Below are 12,446 nucleotides of genomic sequence, written 5' to 3' on the forward strand. Positions count from 1 at the left end.
AGTGAGATTGGCCTATAGTTCTCTTTTTCAGTTGGGTCTTTCTCTGCTTTGGGGATCAAGGTGATGCTTGCTTCCAGGAATAAATTTGGGAGTAATGCTTCCCTTTCAATTTCACTGAAGAGTTTAAACAGTAGTGGCAGCAGTTCCTCTCTAAATGTCTTGTAGAATTCAGCAGTGAAGCCATCAGGGCCCAGGCTTTTCTTAGTTGATAAGTTTTTAATTACATTTTCAATTTCATTGGTTGATATTAGGTTGTTCAGAATTTTTAGGTCTTCTTCATTCAACTTTGGTAATTCATATGTATCTAGGAATCTGTCCATTTCTTCTGTGTTGTCCATCTTATTGGCATATAGGTTCTGGAAGTAGGTATTGATGATCCTCTGGATTTCTGCTGGGTCTGTTGTAGTTTCACCCTTTTCATTCCTAATTGCATGGATTTGGGCCTTTTCTTTCCTTTTTCTGACAAGGTTGCCTAAGGGTTTGTCAATTTTGTTGATTCTTTCGAAGAACCAACTCTTGGCTTCATTGATTTTTTTGTATCGTTCTCTTAGTCTCCATTGAATTGATTTCTCCTCTGCTCTTTATAATTTCCTCCCTTGTATGAGCTTTGGGGTTGTCCTGCTCTTCTTTTTCTAGAAGCTTGAGTTTCAGCATCAGGTTGTTTAATTGGGCTCATTCTGTTTTCCTAATATGTGTATTCACTGCTATGAATTTCCCTCGTAAGACTGCTTTCATTGTGTCCCATAGATTCTGATATGTTGTATTGTCATTGTCATTTAATTGAAGGAACTGTCTGATTTCTTCTTTAATTTCCTCTGTGACCCATTGGTTATTCAGAAGTGTGTTGTTCAATTTCCATGTGTTTATGAAATTTTTTGAGTTTCTTTTGCTATGGATCTCGAATTTCATCTCACTATGGTCTGATAATATACAGGGGATAACTTCAATTCCTTTGCACTTACTTAAACATGATCTATGTGTGAGTATGTGGTCTATTTTTGAGAATGACCCATGTGCAGCTGAGAAGAATGTGTATTCTGATTTTGTGGGGTGGAAGACTCTGTAAACATCTGTTAAGTTCATTTGTTCAAGAGTTTGATTGAATTCTAGTATTTCATTACTTATTTTTAGTCTAGTTGATCTATCTATTTGTGACAGTGGGGTGTTGAGGTCCCCCCCTACAGTTGTATTAGTGCATATATGACTTTTCATGTCTGTTAGTATTTGTTTTATATAGTTGGGCGCACTAGTGTTTGGTGCATAGATATTTATGATTGTCATCTCTTCCTCTTGGATTCTTCCCTTTTCAAGGATGTAGTGTCCTTCTTCATCTCTCTTAATCAGTGTTGGTTTGAAATCTACTTGATCTGCCAAGAGGATAGCTACTCCTGCTTTTTTTCAGGTTCCTGCAGCATGCAGTATTGTTTTCCACCCTTTAACTTTCAGTCTATGAGTTTCCTTTTGAATGAAGTGTGTTTCTTGTATGCAGCATGTTGTTGGATTTTGCTTCTTGAGCCATTCTGCCAGTCTATTTCTTTTGATTGGTGAATTGAGACCATTAACATTGATGGTTATAACTGAAACGTATTGACTTGTCATTGCCATGACTTTTTCTTTTTGTTGGGTTCTCCCCCTTTACATTTAATTTCCTGTCATGCCAGATGGGTTCACTCTACTTTGCTTCCTGGGGTTGTGATCCTCAATGTCTATTCCTAGGATATTGTGTAAAATTCTTTGGAGTTCTGGTTTGGTATTCAGAAGTTCCTAAGGTGTTCTTTGTCATGAAAGTATCTTATTTCTCCATCCATTTTGAAAGATAGTTTTGCAGGGTACATCAATCTGGGTTGGAGGCTGTTTTCTTTTAGGGCTTGGAATATGTCACTCCAAGCTCTTCTTGCCTTGAGGGTTTGCATTGAGAAGTCTGCTGTGATTCTGATGGGCTTTCTTTTGTATGTGATTTGTTTCTTTTCTCTGACTGCTTGGAGAACTTTGTTCTTCTGTTGTGTTTCTGGAATCTTAACAATTATATGCCTATGTGTAGATTTTTTTTTGATCAAGGCTATTTGGAGTCCTATATGCCTCACTTATCTGTATGTCAAGCTCTTTTCCCCTGCTTGGGAAGTTTTCTGCCATTATTTTTGTAAAGAGTTTTTTTTATGTCATCTGCACTGTCTCCTGTATCTTCATTGACTCCAATCAGTCTTATGTTCTTCTTCTTTGCATCATCTAGCAGCTGCTGGATTGATTTCTCATGTTGCCTTATAATTTTGAAGCCATTTTTCTTTTCCTGGTCACTAATTGCAATCTTATCTTCTGTATCTGAAATTCTGTCCTCACATTGGCTCATTCTGCTGTGTAGACTTTCAATGGAGTTTTTCATGTCCTGGAAATCTATTTGCATCTGTTTTATGGATTCCATTTGTTTCCTATGTTGGGATTCCATCATGTTCCTGAGCTCCTGTCTAGATTTATTAATCATATCTTGCACTAGGGGCACAATTTCTCCTGTTATCTGAGAAATTATTTCTGATTTCATTTTTTCCAGATCCCCTTTTGTTGCCAGTTCAGTGGGTCCAGGTGGTTGAGTGTCAGAGTGTTCCATCTCATTTCCCTTTGGGGTTGCTGTAGGTGATCTGGGAGTCTGGTTTTGAGACTTATTTATGTGTTTTCGCATTTCGACTGGGGCGGGGGGCTGTTAGCGCCTACACGGATTACCTCCTCTGAGCTGAGTGAGGTGGGACAGGGGCCGGGAGCAGAGGTAGGGATGGTGACCCACAAGCCCTTTCCTGTGGGCTGGGAGCAGCTGGAGGGATGGTGGCCGGGAAACCCCTTCCTCTGGACCAGGAACAGTGGGATGGTGGCTCAGAATCCCCTCCCTCTGGGCCGGGAGTGGTGGGAGGGATGGTGGCCCGGAAGCCCCTACCTCTGGGCCCGGAACAGTGGGACTCAGTACCTTGGTCTGGTGGTCTGGTGTCCTCTGAGTCTTTGTAGTGTGGAATCAGGTGGCTGCCTGTCTGCAGCGGGGTGATTCGGTGTGTGTTCCGCACGACTGGGGACCTCGGTAGAGTGTGGGCGACTGTCTCTTTTAAGATCGAATATTGGTACCAAAAATTAGGGCTGCTGCTCCGACAAATGCCTGAAAATGTAGGTGCGGCTTTGAAGCTGATAATGGGTAAAGGATGGAAGAATTTGGAGGAACATCCTAGGAAAATCAAATATTGCCACACATCGAGTTAAAGGTGACTCTGGTCAGAACTGAGAACTCAGAGAAAGGAAGAACTGTAGGGAAGGTTGAACACTCTTAGAGATCACTGAAGTGGTCGATGAGCAGAGTATTGGTGGACACGTGTATGGTAAAAGCCATTCTGATTAGTCATAGATGGAAATGAGGAACAAAGCATTGGAAACCAGAATAAAGACCAGCCTTGTTACAACGTGGCCAAGAACTTAGCTGACTTGTGTCATGCTCAAGGGCTTTAGAAGGCAGAAATTAAGAGTGATGAAATACACTGTCTGGTGGAAGAAATTTCTAAGCAAAATACTAAATGAGTTGAGTGGTCATTTTTAAATGCATACAGTAAGATGTGAGAGGAGAGACACTTAAAGACATAATTTACAATTAAAAGGAAAGCAGAGTAAAAAATTTTTAGAAAATGCATTGCCTGGTCAAGTAAAGAGTGAAAAGGGATCTTTTGGAGAGCAAAGGATGAGTGTAGCCAAGTTATGGTTTGGTAAAGAGCTTGAAGATTAGTACTAAAAATCAGCAAATGGGATCATACCAAGGTAGAAAGCTTCTGCACAGCAAAAGAAACAACCAATGGAGTGAAAAGAAAACCTGCAGAATGGGCAAAAATCTTTGCCAGCTATTCTTTAGACAGAGGACTAATATCTAGAATATGTAAAGAACTAAAAAAATTAGACCCCCCCCAAATTAAAAGACTCAATCAAGAAATGCGCAAGTGAAATAAACACACTTTACGAAAGTACAAATGGCCAATAAACACATAAAGAAATGCTCATCATCACCGGCCATGAGAGAAATGAGAATTAAAACCACACTGAGATACATCTTTTTTTTTTTTGGTGCCAGATATTGAACTTGGGACCTTGGGCTTGCGAGGCAGGCACTGGAACCACTGAGCTAAATCCCCAGCCCTGAGATTCATCTTATTCCAGAAAGAATGGCCATCATTGAAAGATCAAATAAAAACAAACGCTGGTGAGACTGCAAGGAGGTCAGGGAAGAAACCCTTCTTCATTGTTAGTGGGAATATAAATTAGTACAACCACCATGGAAATCATGAGGGAGATTCCCTAAAAAACTGGAAGTAGGAATTCCACTTGACCCAGCTAATCCCCTTCTAGGTATCTTCCCAAAAGAGTTAAAGACATCATATTACAGTAATATATGCATAACCATGTTTATAGCAGAATAATTCATAATGGCTAAATCTTGGAAGCAGCCTATATGTCCATCAACAGATGAATGGATAAAGAAAATGTGGTGTTTACACACAATGGAGTACTAATCTGCCATAAAGAAAGGTACATTTGGGCTGGAGATTTAGCTCAGTGGTTTTGCTGCCTGCCGCACAAGCGCAAGGACCCGAGTTTGATCCCCGGTACCAAAAAAAAAAAAAAAAATAGTTTCAAGAAAGATACATGTTAGTCATTTGTAGGAAAACAGGTGAACTTTGGGACCATAATGTTAAGTGAAATAAATCAGACACACAAACTTAAATATTTCATGTTTTCTTTTATAAGAGAAACTCAAAGTATAAATAAATAGTAAAATAAAAGATAGATAATAGGAAGTAGGGAGAAATTATTTCTTACTGTCCTGGGTGCTGGCAAGTACCATATCACAGTATCAGCACCAAGTGCATGTTGGCTGTGTCACCCACAGCAGGAGGTGGAAGGGCAAGAGAGCTCAGGAATTTATCCTTTTTTCAGGAGCTGCAATAGTTTGTATCTAGTTGTCCCTCCCAAAGTCTCATGTACTCATAGGTGGGGCTTCTCAGAAGTAACTGGATCTAAGGTGTGTGAATATTAGTCCACTGATTGGTTTAGTGTAGTTCTGGATGTGATTAATGGGAAGGCCCAACATGGGTATGGTTGGCACCATCCAATAGGCTTGTAGCCTGAATGGGATAAAAGGGAAAGGGAGGCTTGCTGCTGCTTGCTGTTTTCTGCCTGCTCTGCCTTGAACTATTTCTCCTCTGCCATGGCTCTCTAAGATGCTGCCCTGCCTTGGAGCCAGCCAACTATGGACTGAAACTTCTACAAACTGAGTCAAAATAAAACTTTCCTCTTTGAGCTCATTAGTGTCAGGTATGGTGTCTCAGTGATGAAAAAAATAACTAAGACAAGAGCCCACTCCTGTGATACTTAACCTTCTCTCAAGATAATGTTGCTCATTCAGTCATGAGGGTAGAAACCTTGTGATCAAATCACCTCATAAATGTTCTATTTCTTAGCACCATAATGATGCAAATTAAATTTCAACATGAGTTTTGTAGGGGGCAAACTATAGCAAAAACAGCACTGTGACCTACATGGGTTAAGAATCACCCCTTTAGACTATATGTTCTATGCACACAACTCTTTGTTGTTGACTATTTCTTAACTGAAAAATAATTTTTTTTTTTGGTACCAGAGATTGAACTCAGGACCTTGTGCTTACAAGGCAGGCAGTGGCAGCACCACTGAGCTAAATCCCTGGCCCTAATTAAGTGAAATTTTGAAAGAGTTTTATTATTTTTATAATTCAACTTTTAAATTAATAGTGCACATTGTCACCAAAGGAAAATAACTACCTAACAATAGATTTTGTTTTATTACCGAAAATTTCATCTCCCCACAGCATAGTTAAAATTTTTATTAAGAATGACATATAGCCAGGTGTGGTGGTGCACACCTGTAATCCTAGCACTCAGAAGGCTGAGAAGGAGGATTGTTATGAATTTGGGGCCAGCCTGGGCTACTAGTTCAAGGCCAGCCTGAATTACATAGCAAAACCCTGTCTCAGAATAAAAAGAATGACATATATTCTATTCAAACTTATTTGCTTTTATATTTTTCACATAACTAAATTTTTTTGTGTTTGTCTGTTTTTAGCAATTGTCTTAATATTTCATAAAATATTTTAGATAGTATTGAGTTAAATGCATTCAATTAAAAACTGTCTTTCTGGGGGCTGGGGATTTAGCTCAGTGGTTCCACCACCTGACTTGCAAGCGGAAGGTCCCGAGTTCAATCGCTGGTACCCCACAAAAAACCACAAAAAAGACTGTCTTTCTGAAATCATTTTCAAGCAACAAATTTCAGATTGAAATTCTTTTCTCTAAGTAAATAAAACATAACCTCATGAAGTATAGTTTATTAGTACATGGAATTATAATAATGGCATATTATGATTTATTTAAATTATTATAATAATAATTCTTCCATTCATTTAATCGTTTATTCACCATATCAAAGAAGGCAAAATAGGCAGAGAAAATTTTCTTAGTCACAGGTTTGCTTAAAATACCAAAGTTGAAATGCCAATAGGCCCAGACTCTATGGGAAGGCTCCTTTTGCTGAAGCTAATAAAATCCAGAGTGTCTCAACTTAATAAGTCAAATAGCATACTTTGATCATTTTTCTAGGTCTTGATGTGTTTTCTGTTGCTATACCAAAATGCCTGCTGCTGGATAGTGTATAAAGAAAAGAGGTTTATTTAGCTCATTGTCTGAACATTACTACCAGCTCTGGGGGGGGGGGGGCTCATGGTTAATAGGATCACTATATCAGAGATGTGTGTAAGAGATCACATGGCGAGACAGGAAGCCAGAGAGATTAGGGGACAGGCTTTCTCTTTTTATAACAACTCATTCTTGGGAAACTAACTGCGGTTCCAGAACTACATGAATTCCTCCTGAAGGCAGTGCTCCCAGTGGTATAATTACCTTATTTATTTATTTATACAGGGTCTCACTATGGTGAGAGGTTACCACCAGACTGGTCTCTAACTTGCAGTGATCCTCCTGCCTCAGCCTCCCAAGTGCTGGGATTACAGGCGTGAACCACCATGCCCAGCTGTACTTATTTATTTTTGTGATGCTGGGGATTGAATCTAGAGCCTTTGCACTGAGCCATATTCCCTGGTCCTTTTTATTTTTTTAATTTTTGAGAGATCTTGCTAAATTGCTAAGTTACCCAGGCTGGACTCAAACTTGTGACCCTCCTGCATTAGCCCCCCCCACCCCCCCACGCCATGCACCACCATGCCTGGCTTTATTTTAAAAATTTTAATCACAAATTTTTTGTAATGGTACTGGGGATTGACTCCAGCAGGGCGTTTGTACTGAGCTACGCCCCTACCCTTTTTTATTATTGTTATTTTGAGACAGAGTCTTATTAAGTCGACAAACTGCCCACACTGGGTTTAAATTTGCAGTTCTCTTGCCTCAGCATCCCAAGTAGCTGGGATTATAGGCATGTACTCAGCTCTTCTCTCTATTCTTTTTTTTGGTACCGGGGATGGAGCTCATGTCCTTGTGCTTGTGAGGCAAGCACTGCACCACTGAGCTAAATCCCCTGCCCATCTTCTCTCTATTCTTAATGGAGGAACACATCTGGCTGATAATCTTCTTTTCTTAAAGTGAACTATGTTACATGACATAATCTCATCACAGGGAAGAACCTATCACTTTCATAGTCATAGGCATTATGCAGGGTGTGTAACAGGGAAAGGAAATCTTGGGCACCAGCCATCTTGAAATTGTACTTGCTACATTATTTCACTACAGCCATTGCTACAGGAACAGTAGTATCTTAATTACCTTTCTAGTTGCTGAGACAAAATACCCAACACCCAAAATCAAAGGAGGAAAAATTTAATTTGGCTTACAGTTTGAAGAGGTTTCAGTCCAAAGTTGGCTGGCTCCAAGGCAGGGTGGCATGGCAGAGGGGCCTGGCAGAGAAGAAACAGTCTATGGCATCTCAGGGCAGGCAGAAGGCAGTAAAACAGCAAAATAGTGAAGCAGCTGCAAGCGACCACAGCAGCCCCCTTTCTGTCTCTAATTTATTCAGGCTACATGGGCTTAGCGCAGGTACTCACACTCAGGATGGACCTTCTATTATCCACACCCAGAGCTATGCCAAACCAATCAGTGGACTAATTTTGTAATCACACACCCTTGATCCCAACATCACACAACCCAGCATCACACACTCTAGAACCACCCACCTCTGAAAAGCCCCACCTATGACTACATGAGGCTTTGGGGAAGCATCTAGTATCTCTCTCTCTTTTTTTTTTTTTTGGTACCGGGGATCGAATTTGGGACCTTGAGCCTGCGAGGCAGGTGGTGGAACCACTGAGCTAAATCCCTGGCCCTGGGGGGACATCTAGACACAAGCCATAACAAGTAGTTTCTAAGGTATAAGTGAAAGAAGATAGCCCCACTGAGGAGACCAGGAAGAGCAACCAAGGAAATCAGGAAAAAACTAGAAGAAACTTGTGATAGTTGGGTCAGAGTGTTTCCCAAGTTTCCTGTGTTAAGTGTTGGTTGTCAGCCTGAGGGCTATTGGGAGGAGTGGGGAATCCTTAGGAGCTGGGGCCTGCTGGGAAGAAGTGAGGTCATTGTGGGTGTGGCCTTGAAGGAGAAATTTGGACAGACCCCTTCCTCCCTCCCTTCACTTCCCAGCAGCCCTGAGGAGAGAAACCCCACCCCACCACATACTCACTTTGGTGTTCTGCATCACCACAGGCCCAAAGTGGGGTGGGGGTGGGGGTCAAGTGACCAGGGACTGAAACCTCTGAAACTGTGAGCCAAAATGAATCTTTCCTCCTTATAAATTGATTATCTCAAGTACTTTTTCACAGGAATAGAAAGCTGACTAACCGAAATGAAAAACATCCTCTCCTGTGAGAAGCCACGTAGCTTCAGGATTAGAAGCAGGAACACTGGAGCAGCCTTCACTCTGCCTGGCCTTGGACAAGGTGTTGAGCTTTGTAGTTGCTTCTCTGTAAATTGGAAGCAGTGGCACTCCATACAGTATAGAGATGTTGTGAAGAATAAATAAGAACATGGATGTTGAGTAGGAAAGCATCTCTGAGCATAAGAAGCTATAATACGTTACTGCCAAGGTTCTGAAGGAATTCCATCTCTTTATATCATATTACCCAACAGAGAACATGATTTCTAGTCTCACTGGAAATCCAAAATTCTTTATATAGTTTCAGCTGCACAGCCCTGGAGATATAGTAGATGTTTAGGAGAGATTTGAACCCACTATGTAATAATAAACTGCAATAGATAAATATAATTATTATATGCAGCCACTAAGATTGAGAATAATGAAGAAGTTATGGTCTTTTAAAAAAATTTAAATTTAAAAAATTATAGTGGAATATACATAACAATTTTACTATTTTAACAACTTCCACTTCCCCTTCTCCTTCTTCTTCCCCTTTCCCTAGCCCTTCCCCTTCCCCTTCCCCTTCTTCTTCTCCTTCTCCCCCCCCCCACCTCCTTTGGGGTGGGATCCAGGGCCTCATGCATGCTGGGCAACTGCTCTACCACTGAGCTACACCTAAAGTGCTGTTTTGACCATTTTCATGTGTGGCTTAGTGGTGGGAAGCACATTAATGTTGTGTAACCATCACCACTATCCATCCCCAGAATGTTTTCATTCTCCTAAGCTGTAACTCAACATCCATTAAACAATAACTCCCCAGTCTCTGCTCCCCTTAGCTCCTGGCAACCACCATTCTACTTCCTGTCTCTATGTATTTGATTACTCTAGGTACCTCAGACAAGTGGAACCATACAATGTCTGTCATTTTGTGACAGGCTTATTTGACTTAGACCAGAATCCTCGAGGTTCACCAAGGAGTAGCATGTGTCAGAATTTCTTTACTATTTATTTAGTACATGTTTGCAGTTCATGCTTCTTTACTTTTTTTTTTTTCTGGTACTAGGGATCAAACTCAGGACCTTGTGCTTGTAAGGCAGGTGTGACACCACTGAACTAAATCCCTGGCCTGCATCTTTACTTTTTGAAGTTTGTTTTTTTGAGACAGGGTCTCACTTCATATTTCAGATTGACCTTGAACTCCCTATGTACCCCAGGCTGGCCTCGAACTCACTGTGATCCTCCTGCCTTGACCTCCGAAACTACCATTCCTGGATCCTATTTTTATTTTTAATGAGCACTGATTTGCTGTAAAATTCTTTAAAGCAAGGATCACATCTTCTTCTCTCATATTCTACAGCTTAGTATCATATACAGTATTTCCTATCAAAACATTTCAACGACGTTCATGCTGAATGAATCTTTTCTTAAGTGAATTATAGAAGAGTGTGTTTGGGTTAGAAAAAGTATGAGTGGGCATAGTCTGTTTATCTTGCACATGTCTACATTGAATTCACTAAGACAGAAGGAACACTCAAATTGACAATATTATTGACAACAAGGTAGACTGGCACTATAATATTTTTTTAATATTGAAATGATATCATTTCAAACTGAATGCAGTATGAAGGGGTCTTCTTTTACTCCTACATAAGTCATACAGAATAGTTTTGGTGACTGACAGTGTGCATTTCCAGACCAGATTGAGGGTGCGCAGGGGTTTGGAAAGAGGAGTATGAGAAGAGAAAGAATATAGTGGGAGAGAAGTGAAGGATTAAATGCACCTAAATAATTAGATACAGCAACTAAGGAATATAGAGCCATCAAAAAGGAAGAGATTTGTGGAAATAAAACGAAAAAACTCTTAGTATTGGAACTAGATATGATAACAGGCAATTTAGGCTTGGAATTGCTTTAAGTCTTAATTTACATGAGTTGACCTCACACTGAAAAATTACACAATTACTACTGAGACAATGGATCATTATTGGAATCAAATAAGTAAATTGCTTTGCTTTTCATAAGTGTTTTTATGTGAATTTATGAATATTCTCTAACTGCATCCTGTGTTGGTGAAGCTAGTTTGAAAGGGAAATGATTACATCCTAGGCAAGTCAGATGTGCCTTATTATAAATTTGACTGTGACTGCTGTTACTATAAAAGATCCCCATCAAATATACGCCACTTCACTTTCCTACCATCTCAAACTTGTTGTAAGCAGCTGACAGGCAAATTTGGTCAGATTTACTGTACTCCGTCAACAAAGAAGAGATTTTCAGCAAAACATCTGGCACTGTGAAGAAGTGAAATGAAAGAGAAGTTATTTGCCATCTAACAACTTTTAGGGACAAGAGGAGGCAAAAAGTAGAAAATGGGAGAGGACCCTTTGGAAAGGGATTGGAATTCCCTCATTAAGGTTTCTACTATAATTTGAGAGGAAATAAACACAAAGGCAAATGTTGGATTCAATATATTTATCACATTTTCGGAACAGCTCAGTTCACATGATGCTGCACTAACTTCAAAGCTAATGTCACAAAAACAGATGCTTCTCTAATTGTAATGACATGTGAATTACCTAAGGGTCTTCTAAAAAGGCAGATTCTGATTTTTTAAAGTTTGGGTTGGGTCCCGAGAGTTTTCATTTCCAACACACTTTCCTGTGATGGCTGCAAGGGCAGAGAGATTAAATATTAATCCAATCTTTGGAACCATTATCATATATATCATGTAAAATTTAGAGCCAAAACTAACTGAACATTTTCTCTTCCATCATACGTTGCCATTGTCAGTTTTAGCTATACGGAAATCTGGAGATGTGTGGCAGATTCACTAAGACCTGGTAGGCAGGAACCTTCTTCCAGTCGTGTTCCTCAGAGACCCTTGCTCTTTGGAATGACTCTTTGAAGTTTTCTAACTTCTTCTCTGATGCCTCTTCTGTTTCTCCCTTTTGGGGTGCTCTGTTCTTGCATACAGAGTTGACAAGATATCCCAGAGAGCTATGGGACTTGTATCCTTTGGGCCCTACTTCCAAGCTCCATTTCCAGGAGGGTGGCCTGGTGAGCAGATTGCTTCTGCTCATTTCCAAGGTATTTCTTTTGCAAGATAATGTGAAACTGGGCTTCCAGAATGAGGGTGACACGTTGATTTTGAATGGTTCTTGTTCACATTGGACATGGGTCTAATTCAGGGCTTTAGGCTAAGGTTTGCTGTCAAAGGTACATGGGTGTATCCATTCTTCTACTCTCATTATCTATGTCCTGGGGATGGTGCCACCTCTGATATATAACATCTGAGAACTATAGGGATATAATAGATGTCCTCATGCCCCTTGCCACCTGCACTGAGGGTGGTCGTGTATCCCTTCTACAGGCTCTATGCCATGGCCCAACAGTCCCTTGGGGATGGCTGCACTTATCTCTTGTGAAGGCTTTGAAGATTATTGCTCCACCACACACTAGATCATTCTGGCTAGTTACCCTTTCCTTGACTAGGGACAGATATGGGATCGCTCATTTTTTTTGCCTAGAATCCTTTCCCT

The sequence above is a fragment of the Heterocephalus glaber genome, unplaced genomic scaffold (assembly GCF_053883595.1).
Source record: "Heterocephalus glaber isolate CG9 unplaced genomic scaffold, H.glaber_assembly_v1.0 deba00001503, whole genome shotgun sequence".
Taxonomy (NCBI): domain Eukaryota; kingdom Metazoa; phylum Chordata; class Mammalia; order Rodentia; family Bathyergidae; genus Heterocephalus; species Heterocephalus glaber.